The following is a 20,784-nucleotide window of genomic DNA, read 5'->3' on the forward strand; positions in this document are numbered from 1 at the left end:
TTTTCCATTATTAATGCAAAAGTGATGTCACTTAGGCAAAGCACAATGATGATTTAATGCCTTTTGGGGCACCTGGGTGGCTCAGTCCTTTAAACCTCTGCCTTCAGCTCAGGTCTTGATCTCAGGGTCCTGGGATCAAGCCCCGCATTGGGCTCTCTTCTCAGCAGGGGAGTCTGCTTCTCCCTTTCCCTCTCCCTGCTCATTCTCTCTTTCTCACACATGCTCTCTCTAAAATAAATAAATAAAATGTTTTAAAAAAGAAAGAATTTAATTCCTTTTTTCTGGTGACTTTAATTTATGTGGTCCTTTTCAGTCTATTACCTACACACATTCCTCTCTACAGCCTGAAGATTCTACTTGGATTTCCCAGTGTGCATCGAAGATGTAAAGGGGTCTTACATACCTCTTTTTCAATATTTGGGTTTTGTCTAAATGATGCAGATAGCCTACTTTGATTTTTTTTTACTGCGTTTTTTAGAGCCTTTTTTCATTCACCGAAAAACTGAGAGGAAGGTATAGAGATTTCTCATATACTCTCTGCCCTTACACATGAATGGTTTACCTCACTATCAGCCTCTAGCAGAGCCCCAAAGTGGTGCATCTGTTATATTTGAGGAAGCTACATCGACACATCATAGTCACCCAAAGTCGTAGTTCACCTAGAATTCACTCTTAGTGTTGTAATTTCCGTGGGTTTGGGCAAATGTGTAATAACATGTATCCATCATTATAGTATCATAGAGTATTTTATTGCACTAAAAATCCTCTATGCTCTGATTTAATAGCATGTTTTATCCATTCATCAATTAGTCCTGCCCACCAATCTGTCATTTCTGACAATTATTTTAATAATTTTGCTTTCTAGTGAATACAGATCTAGGTTTAAAATCTTTTCTTCCATTAACTAAACTTGTTTGACAAACACTTACCCTTCCTCCCCGACTTTCCTAATCTGCCTAGTGCTTTTGAGGTTTTGCTGGATATGTCACATTATATAAAATGTTTGGATCAGACATTAACTCTAAAACTCTGTGGGGTCAGCATTATAATCATGATCATCAGCTAGGAGTCACAGCCACTCATTTATTTAGAGCTTAGAAGAGTTTGAATATGGAGCCTCGTTCCCTCGTTCATCCTTTCAGAAGTCCTGCCTTGATGGGAGAGTCTGCTATTAGGTCCCGTCTTCACAGAGCGGTCTGTCATCAGGCACAGCTGCCCCACCAGAAGCGTGGGGTACCCGTTGGCTGGTCTGCTAACAGAAGCTGTTAACAAAGATCTGCTGACCCTGTGCTCTTTAAAGATGTTTTAAATTCCATCCTTTGATGCCCTTTGCCCTTTGACAGGAAGATATCAGCCCCTCATCTTGAGCCACGGGGCTGGTATAGACAACCCAATGACAGTGGAATCATGGAGGTACGTTCTGACCTCACAGTTTTATAATTTAAAAAATTCATGAAAGCATCATTCTCTTCACCCAGGCTGAGTTCCCAGAATACACTGTGCTCCCTGCTCATCTTTCTGACTTGACAGAAAAAGTTCCAGATATGGCCTTTCCAGCCATGGTCTCTAACAAACTAGGAATGGTTCAAACAGGTGAGATTAGCTGTGAGAAATAGTACCTTTTTTTCAGCACCCAAGCTATAATGTAGTAAGTAGGATTAAGAAAAATAGTAGAGAATTTTCAAAATGGGAGGCCCCAGAACCATTATTGTCTGTCGTCACGTTCGCCCTCAATAAGACCACAAAACCAGACAGTAAAAACTGGGAGCCTGTGGTTCTCTCCTAACCAAGGGAGACGAGAAAACAGAGAGGGAGAGGCTATGTTTTCTTTTTACTTTTTTAGGGAACTCCTCATGAAGTCAGCCTTTCCCTGCTCAGCCCCGGCCTGACCACTGCACAGCGGTGGTTCTGTCTTTTCTAGGTACCGTGTGCTTTGTCACGGACACCATATGCTTACTGTGGTTAAACCTTCTTTGCCAGTCCCCTCCCATCCTCCTAGAAGAAGAGTTGCTTCTGGGTGGAGTGTGTGTGTGTGTGTGTGTGTGTGTGTGTGTGTGTGTGTGTGTGTATTAGAGAGAGAGAGAGAGAGGGAGAGCAAGAGAGAGAGGCAGAGTACTTTCTGCCACCAGTACCCAGGCTGACCCCATTTAAACACATGTTGTGCATGACTCTTATGTATAAAGAAAGTCGCAGTTTCCAAGACTGTGATTAGCATCCCCCATCCTCATTTATACTTTTGTTTTAAGGGAGTGCTTCCTATGAGGATAAAATGGCCAAGAATATTCTCACATTTACACCATCATTGGAAGTCGCTTTTGCACAAGCACGGAATCTCAAGTTTAAAACAACAGTGCTTCTTGCTAGTGGTGGTGAGTCTTTAGCTCAGGGCTCCTACTGCCCTAGAAGAACAGACGCAACGCCTGTTCAACCAGGCAAAGACTCACAGAGGTAGGCATGGCCCTAGACACCCTGTCCCATCCACTTCGTTTCACAGATTAAGGAGCTGTGTCTCCTTGAGCTGTAATGNACAGGCAAAGACTCAGAGAGGTAGGCATGGCCCTAGACACCCTGTCCCATCCACTTCATTTCACAGATTAAGGAGCTGTGTCTCCTTGAGCTGTAATGCCTTACTGCTTCATAGCAGCACAGCAGGCAAAACTCTGTCTCTTGATTCCCATCTGTCAAGAGCTTCCTCTAATACACAACCTCAGCAATTCTCAGCAAATTGTCTGAAAGGGGATGAGTGATGCCCTGGATTATTGACATAGGCATTGTCAGTTTTCTCAATAGCATCGAATTCCCAGTGATGTTTTGCCTAGCCTACTATAAAAATTAGCTCTGATTGTGTGCAGATCAATCTCACTCAAGTAAGAGAGAGCCCAGATTCATGTTCAGTGGTGGCAGAACAGCAATTTGGAGATGGGCACATGTTTATATATAATCCGCAGGGTGGGTAATCTCTGTGCTTTTATTCACAGTGTGATTCTTTCAGTTTTTCAGTTTACCTCTTCTTGTGGGTTGATTGGTTTTCACTGAGGAAACGTGGACAAGTGTTCTTTTTAGAAATGAAAGAAAAAAAGAAAGTGTAGATTAAAATGCGAACAAGAAGCAAATGAGAGAAATAGATCTAGGCATCCCAGCTCAGCCTCCTTTGTGGTTCCCTGGCAATGCTGCTGCCGTCCTCATTGCTTAGCACATAATTAGCCTTGATATTGGAAGCCCACGTTTGTAGATCTCACTTACCACATTTCCTGTATATTACTAAACATTTCAAACCGAGACAGAGAGAAAGCAGGAGAAAGTGATTTCCACTGGCAAAAAGGCTCACATTTCTTCTGTCTTGTAAAACAAAAGAGGAAAAATAATGGTGAATTACTCTTACAGTGCCTTCTTTTCTTAAACATCCCCCCACTCCTTTCTCATCCTATTTTAAATAAAACCTGATGATGCAAAAGACCATTTGCCTTCTGACTGTGCAGTCCATCAGCTTGCAATGGAAATGTTTTCTTATTTTTATTTTATTTTTTTTAAATGGCTACATATTAAAAGCTAACCAGTCTTTGCCAGCTTTGGATAAAAGGCTATTTATTTTCAACAATTTGATAGCTGCAGTTTTCAGTAATTGAATTTTCTGTGGTCAGAAAAGCAGTAATCTTAGAAACCAAATAAATATTTTTTAATAAAATGGAACACTGAGAAACCCTATAATAATGTCAAAAATGTAGCCACTTATGGATGGATAAATATTTTAAGAAATTTACATTTCACCCAAAGCTTTATGCTGCTAGCTTCCCTGGAGATTTTGAAGAACATAACATTTTGCTTTGGGAATGGAACACTGTGGGGCTCAGATGAAATATACCCACCTTATAGAAACCTTGCTGGTTGTTAATGTCTCAAAAGGTGGTAGCTTTATCAATGCCCCTAGCCAAGAGTCTTCATACACCGGGAGTTCTCTGTCTTGGTACTGCTGATATTTGGGGCCAGGTAATTCTTTGCTGTGGGGGGCTATGCCATGCATTCTAGGATGCTTAGCAGCTTCTCTGACCTTTACCCACTAGATATCCACACCCACCAACCCTTTTGTGCCAACTAAAAATGTGTCCAGACATTGCCAACTATCTCCTGGTCTGGGGTGCAAAATCAGCTGCAATTAGGGAAGGGCTCAAGTAAATTTGATACATATTTTGGTGCATCTTTTGCGCCTGGAATGTTGCTTCCTTTCACTAGTTTATCATTTAATGGCTTGTATTATTTTGAGCCTGAACAAAAGCCCTCCAAAAGACCTATGAAGACCCAATGCCATAGAAAGCATTTAAATAACCTATAAGCATGAGTTGAAAGAGGAAGTATGGCTCATATAGCTTTATGTTTTGATGTAGTGTTACTTTATTGGAAGCATTCAAGTTCTTATCTTGGCTCCACCATTACTCTGTGACAGACTTTAGGCAATGACTGACATCAGACAATTACCTTTATTCTCTTTCTGTTTTTTCCACAATAGAATAGAGATGGTACAATTGATATGTCCAAATTCCTCACTACATATATTGTAGCGAATGACTAGTGAGATTCAATGTTTACATATAAACTGAATTATTTCTTATAATTTTTGTTATGAAAATATAAAACTTAGGAAATTTTGGCATCACATTTTTTAATTTCCCTGTTTCTACTCAGGATTTTTCCTAAGCCACTAAAGAGTAGATTTTGTGTTATCCATCCTTTTACAAACTGGACAAGAAGAAGAAAAGCAGATCATTATGAAGTTGCAAATGGAATGGAAGGTCCAAGAGAAGTTGGCGACACACGACTTCTTTCTTCTGTCTGCTAAATAAGAATGGGCAGAATGTAGTAAATGCTAAAATAGTACTCTACATTCATTGGGTTCCATGTTGTGATTGAAATTTCACATGAACAGAAGTCATAGACCATGATATTAAATTATTGGCCTTGATTCATGAAGAAAGCAAAAAAATTTCTCCAGAAATACATCACAAAACTGAGAGGCATCATAAAAAAACACTAGATAGACCCCTTTCTGATGATGTGAAGGCAGGCCATAGCAATTCTCAACTACTTTCCATTAGGAATGATGCTAATAAGATGATAACATCCGGATTTTTAAAAAAAGCCTAGCATAAGGCAAGGTGTGGATTATATCCCCGTTATCACTTTCAATTACATTTAACAGTGTTCTTGTCCATCACTACACATTTGGCTGGATCTGTAAGCCAACGGTGGCAATGGCTCACCTTGGTGAGTGTGTTTTTAATCTTTAATGGCACATAACATGCAGTATTCATTTAAAATTCAATGAATACATAAGCATGGCATAGACCTAATTTCAAGGTCACAATTTTAAAAGTACAGATTTTTCCCTAACAGTTGCTTCCTTGGTATTTTTTTGGAACTTTCCTGGAGGCAGTGGGCATAGTTTTGGAATAATTCCTCACATGTCCATTTGTTGAGAGGAAGGGGAAGGAACAGTCACATTTTGATGAGTGGATCCAGATCTGTCCGTTGGCCTGGAAATTTTTTTTTTTTATCCTTCTGCATATGCATTTGTTTTCACTGATTTGATCCATTATTCAGTTAGATTAGTCCCAGTTTAATAATAACGGCCTCCTTCTAGCCTATCCCTTTAATGTTAGTGAAAACGAAAACCCAGGTGGTTTTCAACATGACACTAGGTGGAAATCAGTTATGAAATTACCTGTTTATTAATGACGTGTCAGGAGACTGACAAGCTAACGGCGGGTACCGGCTGGAGTAGTGCTAATGTAGAAATAACAAGACCATATTATGTGCAATATGTATTCTATAGAACTATAACTTTCGTTCCCTGGGGACACCATTGAAATCCAGATGTTTTATCTCAAGATTTTAATCCCAGAGAGTGAAGATTTTAAAGTGAAATCAAGCACACTCAAAGTCGCTATTTGGCCACACTTCCTCGCTGGGGGACCCATGTGAGCAAACATTTAGTACCAGATGTGCAAAGGATTAGTGTCGTATCAGTTAATTAGCCAGACGGGGGGGAAAGTCCTTTTGCCATTGCAGAGGTGAATTTAGAGCATGACTTTAAAATGCATGCTGAAGACTGGTCTATTGATTAGTGTCAGTGACACTTTCAAGGTTTAGTAGTTACAGAGCAAAATAAGAGCTGATCTAAATTGGGGAGAAACGAGTACTTTTATTTAAAATAAGGAATTTTTACAGAAAGATTTTACATTTTTATCATAAAGAGATCTGGCCACAACACTATAAATAATATACTGGATAGATTCATACAGGCCACTCTTTTTTTTTTTTTTTTAAGCAGGCAAAAATGTGCCATAAAGTTGATATTAGTACCAGGTAAAATAAACCAGTGACCCTTGCAACTTGGGTGGGGAGCGGATTTTTCTTTCTCTTTTTCTTTTTCCCTTAGAGTTTTATAAAGTAACTCACACAGCAGATGGAGTGGAGAAATAGCAATGATCTGATGATTCTGTATTTCTACAAGTAAGTCCCTGTATATAACAAGCAATTGAATAATTTTTACCAAAATACACCCTTAAAGACGATGTATCTCAAGAGCTGCATTTGTACCTACAAGCGTGTTGCACCCCGTTTTTCTAACACCCTGTTTTAATACAAGTACGTTATCTCCCAGAGTCAGCTCTCATCCTGGGGGCCACTCCAAGTGGAGTGTACGTCATAGCCAGCAACTTTGGGCCTGAATGTGGAAAGTAACCTGAAGCCACAAATGTCTTTAAGTCAAATAACTTCTGGATGCTAAGGATCCGTGCTCTAATACAAAATGGCAAGAGAATTAAGAACATATCAGTGTGCTTTTGCAAAAGAGAGGAAAAATATTACCTTTATTACTCCTTTGGACTTCAGATTGCATTTTGGCAATTTCCCTGTGCTTAAGAAACCTTCCCCATTACACAAAATTGTGACGCTGAACACTTAACTGGTCAGAGGGTAGGGTGGGGTTGGGGAGATTTGGCCGGGTAGATAATCTGTCTGTGTAATTAATGTGTAATTATGCCTGTGTAATTAATGAAGCACGTTGGCTTTTGTGCTAGGAAAACCAGGCAGTGGAATCCTCCATTGCTGATTCCCTGGAATTCAGTTTCTAAAGAGGTAATGGGGTGGCGAAGAAAGCTTCAGACTTCGGCTCTGATATCACCTTCTCTGTCTGATGTGCTTTTGATGTCCTGCTTCTGTGCTTTCCTGAGATTTTTTCTTTTTCTTTTTCCTAGCCCTTATCATATATACTATTTAGCTATTTCCCCCTCTAGACTGTTGTTTGGATCTTGATTTCTTAAGGTCCTACCTTTGAGCCAAGTTCCAGGCCCTTAAATCAGTGTGTAGCATGTCTTAAACATTGAAGAGTCTACGGTAGTTTGTCATTTGCATTTCATTTTCTTGTGCATTTTCTTACTTGATGTTTACAACAGCCTTTTGAGGTGGCCGTAATGAATATCAATAACCCTCACTTTACAGGGAGTCAAATGATGAAACTTGTTTTAGTACCACAAATCGATAAGAAGAGCAGGAGGTATTGGCACTAAAACCCTCGAATTCAGACCTTGTGTTCCTTCCACTGTGCTAAGCTGATACACTGTTTTGTGAGCAGGAAACAGAATACCTCAGCTCCCAGAGACAGTAGGAAAATGTTAGTTGGTTAGGTGCTGCAAAGAAAACAAAATCATAATTTGGAATTTAAAAGCCTAGTTTTTGAAAAGAAAGAGCATCCCTTTGTAAACAGATGTTTTGATGATTAAAGCCAGCTTCTCATCTCAAAAATACTTTTTCAATTTAGGCCCAATTTAATGAGAACCCCAGGATTGATAAGCCCTCAAAAAAGGAAAAAAAAAAAATCAAGTTTCAAAGGAGCAGTAGGGATTTGGAATATTCGTTGGAGCCTAAGGGATGTATAAAATCTACATGGTTATTTACATAAATTTCTTATAATTTCTATCACAAATATACTCTTGCTGTTTTCCCAAATCTTTATTTAATAATGATTATAATAAAATTAAGTTTATCTTCACTGCCTTGCTCTTGGTGCCAAGCAGCCAAAGTCAGCAATCCATTTTTTTTTCCTTTTCAATAAAAGTCCCGGAATAGAAATAATATATGGCTGTGTGATGCTTATATTCATGGTGGTTCCAAAGCACCAAGTCCCAAGTGGAAATAGAATGTGGATAATTATGAGCAGACTGGAGTTATTCTTTCAGTTCAGGTAGGCAGTGGCGTCTTCTGGTGTCCCCTAATTTACGGGGATTTGAAATCTCACAGGGGTTAGGAATTATCCCGGGGTACTATCTTCCTTCGTAGTCAGTTTCCAAAGTGAGATTTGTTCCCCCGGAAAAATCAGAATTAGAAATCCAAAGGCTAGAAGAGACTATAGGAATACTTTTGTCCAGGGGTGCGCAGTGGCAGTTTCATGCATAGAATCAGTGTGAGAATGACCCTAGGCAGACCCCATAAAATGAGGGAACTCAGTGTCCAGTGTCTTCTAATGTAATAAAACTTCCCTGGATACAATACCTGTCTTTATTACCTAAAAAATTTGCTGTATTTATGGAATGCATATTCACTTGTATTTTCCGTATCACAGATGCCTGGGTAGAACATGATTTGGTTCAACTAATAAAAATAAAAACAAAACCAAAACAACAACAGCAAAAATTCCTAATTTTTCTACTGCCCCCTCCCCAGTGCAATCAGTCTCCAAGTCCTGTTGATTATATTTTTTTGCATCGTGTGTGTGTATGTGCATGTGTACATAAAGCCAATTCCAGGCCTCTTCCTCTTAGATTTGGACTGTAGTCTACGTACACACTGTGTTTCTCATTACTGAGAAATAGATCTTAACCCCATCTCTGATCTAGTCACTGAAACCAGGAGGTTTCATTAACTGGCTTAGACAAATCAGGGCCCATCCCTGAAATGGGACTAAGACTAAGTCCATCCAAATCGGATGGACTGAGTGTTCAAGGGGTAATGGGAGTGCTTTACTCAAGAATAGTAGGAGGAGGTAAGTGGGTGCTGAACTTCAAAAGTATCCTGTCCACTCTTCTCATTGGCTCTAGTCTATTTTGTATTATCACTAGTGATTTATGAGACCTTAAGCTTTCTCTGGGGCACCTGGATGGATCAGTCCGACTCTTGGTTTTGGCTCAGGTCATGATCTCAGAGTCGTGTGATCAAGCCCCGAGTCAGGTTCCCTGCGTAGCACAGCATCTGCTTGAGATTCTTTCCCCGTCCCTCTCCCTTTCCCTCTGCTCCTCCCCCCACTTGTGCGTGTGCTCTTTGTCTCTTTCTAAAATAAATAAATAAAATCTTCAAAAAAAAAAAAGACTACAAGCTTTCTCTGATCAGGATCCATCCTATTCATCTTTGTATCCTCTAACAGCTACAAAGAAACTTGAGTATTTTTGTGACATGTTTGTCCAGTTGAATTACGAATGCAGGGAAAGGATGGTCCAAGCAGGTGGGCCCTAGCCACCTGGGCTTCTGTCTCAAATACCGGTGTGTCTTGGCTTTTTGGCTTTAGTTTGTGAAAGATTATCCTTCCTTTGTTTTTCCCATCCGGTATGACTCTTGATATGTCTTTACACCTTGATTTTCTCACCACCAAGACTCGCCTGACTGAGAAACTTTGATGTGTGCCTGCATCAGCAAAGGTTACACTGAGGCAGTAGCTTCCAGCTGAGTTAGGTGGCGAGAAACGAGAGGGTAGGAATCCCTGCCAAACCAGCCATTCAGTGTGCAGCAAAGACAGTGTTGGCACCATGACAGCCTATCAGAAATATCCAGGGTCCAGCCAGAAACTATTTGATTTTGGGTTCTGAAGACTCAAACACAGCTGGTTGGGATTTCCATGTCCGTGTTTTATCCATTGGAGTTGCTATTGAAAACAGTTTGCAATTCATTTGAGGATTCTTTACATATGCCCTGAAGTATATGCGGGATTTAATTGAAAAACCACCAAATAAAGACTTCCGGGCCATGTAAAGGGGCTGCCTCTGGTGCCAACACTAAACTGTATGCGTCCGTGGCTTTGCCCTAAGTGGATTTTGATACATGGGGATTCCCATTATTGAAAAATTATCTTTGCCACAATTTCAGAAGTGGTACTTTAGGCCTCTGCTGGCCCCACCAGGAGTCAAAGGGGCAGACAGCTCCTACTCCAGTGTCGTCTCCACTAAACTACCAGTTTAGGAGACAAACTCGCTCCCCAAATTAGGTACTAACTCATCATGAAGAACAGGAGCTGAGGGCAGAAAAGTCTTTCCCCGTTTAAAAGAAATAATTAAAGAACGAAAGGAGGAATGGGAAGCAAGAGAAAGGGTGGGAGGGAAGGAGGAAGAAAGAAAATGTCTTTGATTCCCTAAAATCTATTCACATTTATCAAGTCCCATGATGGGGAGGGATGTCTCAAAATGTACTTAAAAGATGATCTAAATGTTTAACTCTTTACTTCAGCACTTGAAGCTTCCCCAACCCCCTTCCATGTCCACTTCCATGAAAAACTTTTAAAAAGAAAAGGGACAAACATCTTTCTTTCAAAAGCAAATGTCTTCACCACTGCTGGATGGATGGTCCCAAAGGACACTCTGGACTCTGTTATTATAGGATCACTTCTGTTACATAAGCTGAGATAGCTTCTAAGCAGTGGTAGTGTATGCACATGGGATGACAAAGGACAGTCCCCTCTCTCCCCCCAACTGTAGGGCTTGCTTTTCAATTTCTTCTTATGGACAAAAACTGTCTGTATCACGGTAAGGAGAGGGGGGAGTTGTGGGGGAAGAGGCTGGAAAAAACTAGCAAAGGGAAAAAAAAATTGGAGAGCCAGCCTGGCACCAAAAATATAATTTAGTGTGCAGGTATTTGATTTGATAGAAAACCTGCATTGATTTAAAAAAAATAGGTTCTTGACAAGGTCGTAATTCATTGAGAGAGGCCAAGCCCGCAGCTTAAGTTTGACATTCCCCTCCAACCTAAACCATAACTGGTTTTAGGTGATCCCCTGTGAGGGTAGCATGTTGCAGCTGGCAAAAAAATAAACACTCCCGAGCCCTGTGCTAACAGAATTTTTTTCTTTTTTTTTTTCTTTCTTTCTTTTCTTTTTTTTTTTCTTCTTCTTTTTTTTAACTTCTCATTACACTTATGCCTTCCNATGCCATGAGCTAAGGAAAACACTTACATATTTGTGAGTCCCAGTTTTGTTTGGCCTTTGCTAGCTTGCAGGATTGGTGTCCTGCTGAGGGAGAGGGCCACTGCAGAGACTAGCAGGCAGGAACAGAGTAGGCTGCTGGAAAAGGCAGAAGGCAGGGAGGTGCTAAGGTGGGGTATGAGGAGAGAGACACACAGTAGCTCACAGGTTTGAGTCTCCAGGCATCGCCTCCCGGGGCAGGATCCCCTCCCTTTCTTTCTGCCTCAAGGCCATTCAAATGTCTGCTCAGGGATAGATTCCTTCAGAGTTTAAGATTTGCAAAGGATTAGGTGTCCTTGTTTTCCCATGCAGCATCAACCTTTTTGCAGAGTTTGATAGATGGATAGATAGATAGATAGGTATATAATTAAACCTGGCCATTGACTACAAGAGATAGAATAAAGAGAAAAAATAATAAAGAGAAGGCAGAGATTAAAAAAATAAAATAAAATAAAATTGGCAATTGAGGAGAGCTTCCCTAATCCCTTTTCTTGGGCAGTGCCTTGGTGGCACAAACTCTTTCAGGCAAATCCTGCAAAGGAAACATATCGTTTTCCTGTCCTCTGGCTGATATGTGGCTTCCTTGGTTCTCATTTTGCAGAGAATGAGCTTGCGGGGAGCTTAGAAGCGCCACAAGGTTATATAGCTCAAGGTCCCCCACTCCTCACTGGTAGGCAGGGTCTAGGGGTTTGGGTCCTGATTGTCCAATCTACTGGGCTCTACACTCTACCACACGCCCCGCCTTCACTTTAGGAATTAAAGAATTACTAAATGCAATGAGATATCTTGAATTGGATCCTGGGACAGCAAGAGGATATGAATGGAAGAACTGATAAAATCCAAATAGAGACTGAAGATTAATGAATACTAATGTACCAATGTTAGTTTCTTAGTTTGGACAAATTTCATAGCAATGTAAGAGAGTAATAACTAAGGAATCTGGGTAAAATCACTCGGCACTATATTTTCACCTTTTCTATTAGCCTAAAATTATTCTCTAATAAAACCTTACTGTCTAAAAGAAACAATGGGAGAAAAACAAAGGCATTCTGCAACTTTAATCCAAGTTTGTAAGTAGAAAGCCTCCCCAAAATGGATTTCACTTCGGTCGTAGAATATGCTGCTTATTCCCAACAACTGAATGGTCTTGCTTCTCCCGGTATCAACTGGGAGGTGAAAAGGGGGATTCTGACATTGCTTCGGAGATCTCTCAGTGGCTGATGGATAGAGGGGCTGCTTCCTTTGTCAGCTTCATCATGTTCATCTTTAGAGAAGAAAGTTTACATTTTATAACGAAGTTCAAATTTACAGATGGGGAAATTCAGGACTTGCATGCATATCTTTATGTCTTGCAGTGGCAGAGGATTAGCAGTTATTAGCCTTGAGCGAATCCTATCTTAACCCCAGTATTTCTTGAAAAAACATAAATAAGATATTTCCCCAGGAGCAGGCAGCCCAGCTTTTGAGAGTCGGCTGTAGTCATGGCTTACCACCCAGACACTTGCCAGAACCTCTGAATTACTTACATTATTACATCATCCCTCTTTGTGTATGTGCTTGTCGCATTGCATAAATATACCCTCTCTAGCCTGCTTCTTTAATCCGTTCTATCCACAGTATATATCACTAAAAAAATGACTTCACAGATGACAAATTATTCCATAATAATGTGCAGAATTATTTGAATCACATTCAGTCTCCATGACAATATGAAAATATAAATGTCTGGTGCACAAAAACAAACAAATAAAAAAAACGTGTCACAGTGGTTTAAAAAAGTGAAATTAATTCAGCACGTAAACCATTTTTTTTTACCACTTTGTTATCGTAAGTGCATGATGCAACTGTACTGCCTTTTAAAGTACACACGCAGACAGAGAAATGGATATTTTTTCCATCCTATTTGTCTCCTTTTCAGACACAACCACTGATTCACCAGCCGCTGGACAGGGAGCAACAGCAGCAAAGGCGCCTGCGAGCTGGAGGATAATAAAATTCTAGTATAACAGTGTGTTGAATGTTTATTTTGGCTCTGCTGCCCTCTCAAATCCCCCTTTTCAACTAATATTTTAAAATGTGGAAAGACATTAAAATGGAGATAAATTCAAGGCTCTTTCTGAAAGCAAGCGTCTCTTATGCTGAGAATTCGGAATTTGGCCCTCTCTGCTACATTCAAATTCCCTTCATTCTGATAATTATTATGACACAAAAATTCAAGTCACTGCCTGCCTTTTGGCAACTAGCAATTTTACTCTGAAATAAAGGAGAAAATGGGGGGTCAGATATGCTTTTATAACTACTCCTGTTTCCTCACGGACATTTATAATTGGTCCTAAGGAAAAAAAATGGAATTAATTGGAGTTTATCATTGATGCTTCATAGGAGTGTACTAATGAAGAGTTCTGGAATCAAGCAATGATGTGAGTGAAGTCCCAGGCTGCTTGTTACTACCTGTGTTACTGGAGCAAATCACCTACCTTTCCCATTCTCCGTTTCTTTATACGTAAAAGAGGGCGAGTACGGGCACTCATTCAAGAGCAGAGCTGAATTAGGTAATGCCTAAAAGCACCCCGCTTAGAGGCTACCAGACAACATGTGTTCAGATGAGTTCACTGTGATGGTCATTAATGAATATTATGATAATCGGTGACTCCCTATCTCTTTTAAAAGTCATTACGACATGCCAGCTGAGGTTCTCTTCAGTAGATAATCAAATCAAGTGCCTACTCTCATGGAGTTTATAGTTTAGAGGTAGAGATGGACAATAAAAACCAAATATATCTATCTTTTTCGGGTGATAGGTACAATAAGGAAGAATATACAAGAGGAAGGGACTATGGGGTGAGGTGTGCCATCTTAGGTAGGGTGGCCAGGGAAGACCTCTCTGAGGTGCTGACAGTTGAGTAGAAACCTGGCTGAAGAGTCAGGTGGATATCTAGAGGGGATTGTTCCAAGCAGAGGGAGCAAGGCATATCAAAGCCCTCTGGAGAGCACCGTTGGTATATTTGGGGAATAGCAAAAGACACCCCCGCGCTGCCCCTCACTCTGCACCTGGGAAAGCCGAAGGAGATAAAGTCAAAGAGGGAGAAACAAGCAGACCTGAGGAGCTCTGGCAAAGACTTTGACCATATTGTGATTTGATGGAAGGAGGTCATCTGAGGGTTTGAGCACTGCAGTGATACATCTTATCATCGCATTTTAAAAGTTTAAATCTGTGCAGAGAATCGACTGGAATGGAGAGAAGGAGGGAGAAGAATCTTCGACGTTAGTCTAGGAGACATGATCATGACTTGGTTGACTTGGTCTAGGGGTCAGTGGAGGAGTTGGTGAGAAGTGATTCTTTTTTTTTTTTCCAAGTAGAAACAACAGGCTTTGTTTGTGAATTGGATGTTTAAACTTCTAACCTATCTGCTTTATTTTCATTTCCATGTCCAACCTCAGTCAATGAGTATTTTTAGGTGACTCAAGATAATCTTATGTTTTCCTGGAACCATCCGACAGTAAAAAACACAGGTTATGTCCCTTCTGGAGTGTGGGCCCCGTTAGCAGAGGGAGGAACGATGTTACAGTTCAGTGAATGCCAAGTTGAGTGCCTCCCTTGCCTCTTAATAACACAGTGACTTTGGTGAACTAGATAAAGGTAATGATAGGCAACATCCAGCACTGAGTCTTCACCAGGCAGTGTTCTAAGTCTTTTCCTTTTATTAACTTTTGTTAGATTTTATTATGATTCTCACAACATCATGAGGTGGGCACTAAATAAATTATCCCTATGTTACAGATGTAGAAATCGAGGTACAGAAGAAAGGTTACCTGACTGGCCCCATGTCTCACAGTTAAAAAGTGGAAGAACTGTGATTTGTATGTGGCTCTTTGGCTCTGGCCTTTCCAGTCTTCGTAATCTGCTTTACTGCTGCTCATCCCACATAGTTCCCTTCCAAGAGTGGAATCAACAGTCACACATACACATAAAAAATGGCATAGTGTGATAAATACCGTGGAGGAAAGAGTGCAAAGGCGTAGGAAATGCAGACAGGGAAGAACATGAAGAATGTCCATAACCAGACCAGATAGTGCTGCTCCAGGGAGTTGACATTTCAACTCAGATCTGAAAGATGAGGAGATTCCAACTACTCCCAGAGTGGAGAAATGAATGCATAGGACAGGCATTGAGTCATAAAGAATGTGTGGCATGTTTGGGAAACCAGAAAGACAGCTGTGTGGTCAGGCAGAGTGAGCAACGGGAGATTTGCAGGTAAAGAGTCAGAAAGTAAGTGGGGAAGATTAGGCAAGATGCTGTATACAGGATAATAGACATCCTCATTGTCCAGAATGGGACACTTTTGAGAGTGAAGACAAATATCAGGCCACTCATTCACCAGTGGGCAGTATCTCAGATGAACTAGGAAGTGTGTCCACTTAAAAGACTTTGGATTTTACTTGGACTCTAATGGAAAGTTAGGACTGGGTTTTCTATTTCTTTGAAAAAGTTCGGCTGTATATATCCCACACAAATTCATGTTTTGTACACCGAAAGATGTGTACTGGAATGTACACAGTAGCGCTCTTCATAACAGCCTCAATCTGAAGGCTACCAGAATGCATCTGAAGTGTAATAGAGTTTCTGGTGTGTCATGCAGTGAAATGCTGCATCGCAGTGGGAGTGAACTGATGGTAGCTACCTGCCATAATATAGATGAACCTCAAAACTACAATATGCAAGCAACAAATTCAGTCACAAAAAAATACATTATGTATCATGCCGTGTTTATAGAGTATTAATGCACAAAAATTTTCTGTGATGATTCAGGTCAGGAAAAATGAGTATTTTTAGGGAAGATCGTAACTGGAGTCCTGGTGATGTACTAACTTTTGATCCGGGAGCTAGTTACATGGGAGCGTTTAGTTTGGTATATTTCTGAGTTGTTCATCGATGATATATGCACTGTTTTCTATTGTACTTCAGAGAGGGAAACCATGCTTCCTACTATGTAGAGAATAAGGTGAACGAGGTTTAGAGTATAGGTTGTCGCAGTGTTTGCTCATTTATTGTGACTTCTTTCCAAGATGTATACTTGATATATAAGACACATTTTGTGCTGTGGCCTGGCATCACAACCTGGGCACTATTGATATTTTTTCCCATAATTCTTTGGTGGTGGTGGTGGTGGTGGTGGTGGTGGAGGGCTGTCCTGCTCATTGGAGGACGTTTAGTGGGATCACTGGCCTCCACCCACTAGATGCCAGCGGCAGCCCTCACTTGCAGTCCTGACGTTCAAGTATGGCTGGTAACATTGCCGGATGTCCCCTAGGGGTAAAAAGTCTCCCAGTTGAGAACCACTGAACCATGGTGATAACAATCTCTGACATTTATTGAGTGCTTCCTCTTCATTTACTCTACCAACATCTCTAAGGAAGGTGCTGTCATTTTTTCTGGTTTCCTAGCAGAGGAAACTGGGGTATAGTTACTTTAGGTACCTTCAGCAAGACACTGAGACTAGCCAGTAGGTGACAGAGCCAGGATTTACACCCAGATGGTCCATCTTCACTGTGCATGTTCTTAGCCTGCATTCTTACCTGCCTCTTGACTCTTTTTCTAACACATGGTCAGTGCTGCATTGGTTATGCTCAGATCGAGAGGGATATGCCCCGGGACCTTATGATTTCCATATTAATGTGTCCTCAAAACTTTCCATTCTTTAGAGTTATGAAAGTTAAGATTCATATTTTTAAAAAGTACTATGAGACTCCAGCTTAATAACCAAGTAATAGTGTGACTCATGAGTTACACCTTAATAAAACTTCAAGAGCTCACAGAGACCATTGTGATTATGGGACAAATTATTCCATTTATTTAAACACAGGGGAAATATACTTATATTTTACAATTGCCTTGAGTTATATATAAAACTAGCTTCTGGCCCTTTAATTACAGACAACGGTAGAACCACTATGAGAGGCTCATGAAGGCAGAAGTGCCATCCACACCTGAGAAGGCATTTCTTCGGGCTCCAGATTCAATGGCAAGCTCTCCCTTTGAAGCCCATTCCCTTCCCAATTTGAGGTTCTTCCAGAAATATTTTTCTCTGTTGCCAAGTAAGTATGATCGGGAGCGCAAGAGAATCAAATATCAAACAGCTTGCTTTAGATAAACGGTATAAGCAGAATGACCAAGAACTAATACTGCTGGATACTAACATTATTTCCCAACTCACTTCCCCTGGGAAAATCTGATTATAGACTCCACTTACCATGGATCAGTGGCCCTCCTTTTTGCCCCCAACTAAAGCAGGCGGCAATTCTGCCTGTCCTGAAGTTCCCTTCGTGAGCTGGTCTTCTCTATAGGTAAATTGTGTTTAACAGTTGTAAAGCCGGTTGATTAGAATTGAAATACATCCTCAAATAGAAATACTGCTATAAATGCCATTTAGATCCCCAGGCCAGCTATCCAAAGACTCCAAAAAGAGAGAGAGAGAGAGAGAAGGAGAGAAGTAAACATTACCATGATATCATGAGCTGTTGGCATAGTTTGTTCTGGTAAGCATGCACACGTGCGTACATATATATGTGTGTACGTGTGTATATGGATACACATATATATATATACACACATACACACACCTATAGCTTCTCACTGAGACTAGATCCTGCACCTCAAAATTTTTGAAAGCTGATAAGTGCAGAAAAATTACATTTTAAAGTCTTTGTGCAGTTTTTAATGGTAGTAATATTTTTGGTTCTTCTAGCTGTAGAAGGCTAAACTCATCACTGAGGAAGTACACACCTTTGTTTTTAGAAAAGACGCTTTAAGGACTCCTTTGACTATGCCAGTGTAAAGCAATAGTTTCACTCAGGGAAAGATCAGAAACAAGAAGAAGTTAAACTCTTCTCATAATAACATAAAGTTTGTCTTTCTTGGAGGTGAACTTGAAATTCTGCCAAGCATTTCATTTTAGGAACTTGTGTACCTTTCCACGGGATTCAAGGAAATTGGAAGAGGCAATCAGGATGAGCACTTTGGTAGTGGACCAGGAGACGGGGGAGGAGCTGTGTAAGTGTGGACCTCAGACAAACGTCTTCAACATCACCTGAGAGCTTATTAGAGTCGCAGAGTCTTGGGCCTCACTCCAGAACCAGCATTTTCACAAGATGGCCACGGACACATATGCACAAGAGAGTTCAGGAATAACTGGCACAAAGGAGCTTCGATGGGGCAGAGACTCACCCATGGAGTCCAACAACAGTCATGTGTAGAATTCATTTTTAAGATTTTTTTGGTTTTACTTTGTAAATGTTCTGTGCTCTATTATTTTCTTAATCTTTGGCTTCGTGCGGAGCTAAGCTGAGGGCCTTGTCTTTGCTTGGAAAAAAGTGCTTCTGGTGAACATTTCTGGTTCCTGTATGGCATCCACTTTCTCTTCCTAACAATTCCCAGGTTTATCTTTGTTCACTTCTCAGCACAGCACATTTTGGCTGAGACTGAGCCTACCCTAGCTCAAAAGGTGGGACCTGGTTAGTTCAGCCTGTCAGAATCTGTTCTTCCTTGGCCATAGCCACTGGTTCAAGGTTAGGCATTGTTTTAGTCAGTCCAGACTTTTATTACAGAATCTGGGTGGCTTATAGAGGACAGAAATTTATTTCTCACAGTTCTGGAGGCTGAAAATTCAGGATCGGGGCTTTGGCACATTCAGTGTCTGGTGAGAGTCTGCTTCCTGTGTTCTCATGTGGCAGATGCAGGGAGGGAGCTTTCCAGCGTCTCTTTTATAAGGGCACTAATCCTGTTCAGAAAGCCTCCACCCTCACGAACTCATCCCCTCCCAAAGGTCCAACCTCCAAATACCATCCCAGTGGGGATTAGATTTCAACATCAGAATTTTTGGGGAGACAAAGGTGTTCATTCTAGAGCAGACAAGTAACTTCAGCCAACCAGTCAGGATGAGTCTTGGTACTGTTCTTTGGAAGTCTGGGTCAGACACAATTCTTGTTTAACAAGAATGAGGAAACGTGGCATTATCGCTTCTGGCCGACTTCTGTGACCATGGGGTTGGGGGGAGTGGGAATGGAAGTGAGTGAGACATAGGATGAAGCTAACACCTTGGACACAGAGGAAGACAGTAGAAGAAAATGTGTACTTGATGACATTTTCAAATGGAGAGTTCATCAGTTCTGAAGCCCTCCCTAGATATGGACTTCGCTATGAAAGCCGATAGATCCCCTGACTGTGTGCACCAGGTTGAGAAGAGTTTTCTGTGACCTGCAGCCTGTGGAGCCTTAAGAGAGAGATTTTGCAGAGGGAGTGGCGTGAACATGATCAAAGCCATGTTTCCAGTACTAAGTGATGACCTACAAAGTGCAAACTAGCTGCCCGACTCCAGGGGGATGACTGACTGATCTGAGCGATGTGTAAATATTTCTTAAAGAGATTATCAAGAACATTTTGAGAGGGAAACTTGGTAAAAGACAACTTCCTGTGTTTGAGCAGAAAGAAAGCCATATATATATATTTTTTTCTTTATCACTAAAAGGATGTGTGATCCTTGAAGCATGGAGATACCTAGAAGTTAGGTCACGTACTATGTGTGTTACCTTGATTAGGGAGTACTTGGCACAGGTAAGGGAATGAATCAGACTGAAATTCATCTTATCCCCCCAAACCCCCATACCCCATTACAGCCTTAGCAGTGCTGGAAAAAGAAGTGTTAGTGAGATTAGCTGTAGTCCCTTCTGCTACAGTTGGTCCCGAGGCAGTAAATGATACTCATCGTGCCTTTCCGCCATTACCCCTTCTAGGCTTCTTTCCATTCCTTCAGCATTTCTGCTGGGTGGCTTGCTTAGTGGGGTGACACAGATTCTCATCCCTGAGGTGTCTGAGCCCTTGAGTTTGTTGGTTGTTGGTGGTGCTGGATGTGAGGGTACCAAAAGTTGTCCCAGTGGCAAACATTTTCCTCCCTGACCCTATTTTGTAGCAATGGTTTTACCTCCTCAAGATGATGACTTTCTGTGCTTGCAGTTGACTGTCATGAAGATACCAAAATTATATGACACCTTTAGCTTTAATTTTAGCGGCATTTTCCCAGCCGGCAGTATCTCCTCTGAAAGCCGGGATATCTAGATCAAAGAGCCTAAATTTGCAGGGGTGGGAAGCACACATTGTCCACATGGGTCACCATTCTACTTCTGCCCTTGATTGCCAAGGCCGTGCAATCTGCCTGCTGGGAACGTAGCACCGTATATGAGACACTGGTTAAAGATGTGTACTGATCAAACCAAGCCATCATGAAGGATGGAACTCCATCTTCATAGGGCGTCATTTTCAAGCTGGCACCTGGATGGTGCCATGCTCTTTCAATCCAGTGCCTTCTGGATGGTGTGGTATGTGGTAGGACCAGTGGAGCTATGGCCCTGTGTCCACTGCCATACCTTATTTGTTGTAAAGAGTATCCTTTTGTCTAATGTGATGTCATGTGGGATCCCGTCCTAGTAGATGAGACACTCTATGAGACCTGGAAAGTGGTGATGGGTGAGCCACCCTGTGCAAAAAAAAAATGCAAACTTATATGCTGAGT

At 41.1% G+C, this 20,784-nt stretch overlaps 1 pseudogene; it reads right to left on the reverse strand.

Annotated features, from left to right (window-relative positions):
- The window catches only part of LOC100465456, a 150,159-nt pseudogene extending 129,630 nt beyond the window's left edge, over positions 1-20,529 (reverse strand).
- Between the last annotated feature and the right edge of the window lie 255 nt (positions 20,530-20,784).

The sequence above is a fragment of the Ailuropoda melanoleuca genome, chromosome 13 (assembly GCF_002007445.2).
Source record: "Ailuropoda melanoleuca isolate Jingjing chromosome 13, ASM200744v2, whole genome shotgun sequence".
Classification (NCBI taxonomy): domain Eukaryota; kingdom Metazoa; phylum Chordata; class Mammalia; order Carnivora; family Ursidae; genus Ailuropoda; species Ailuropoda melanoleuca.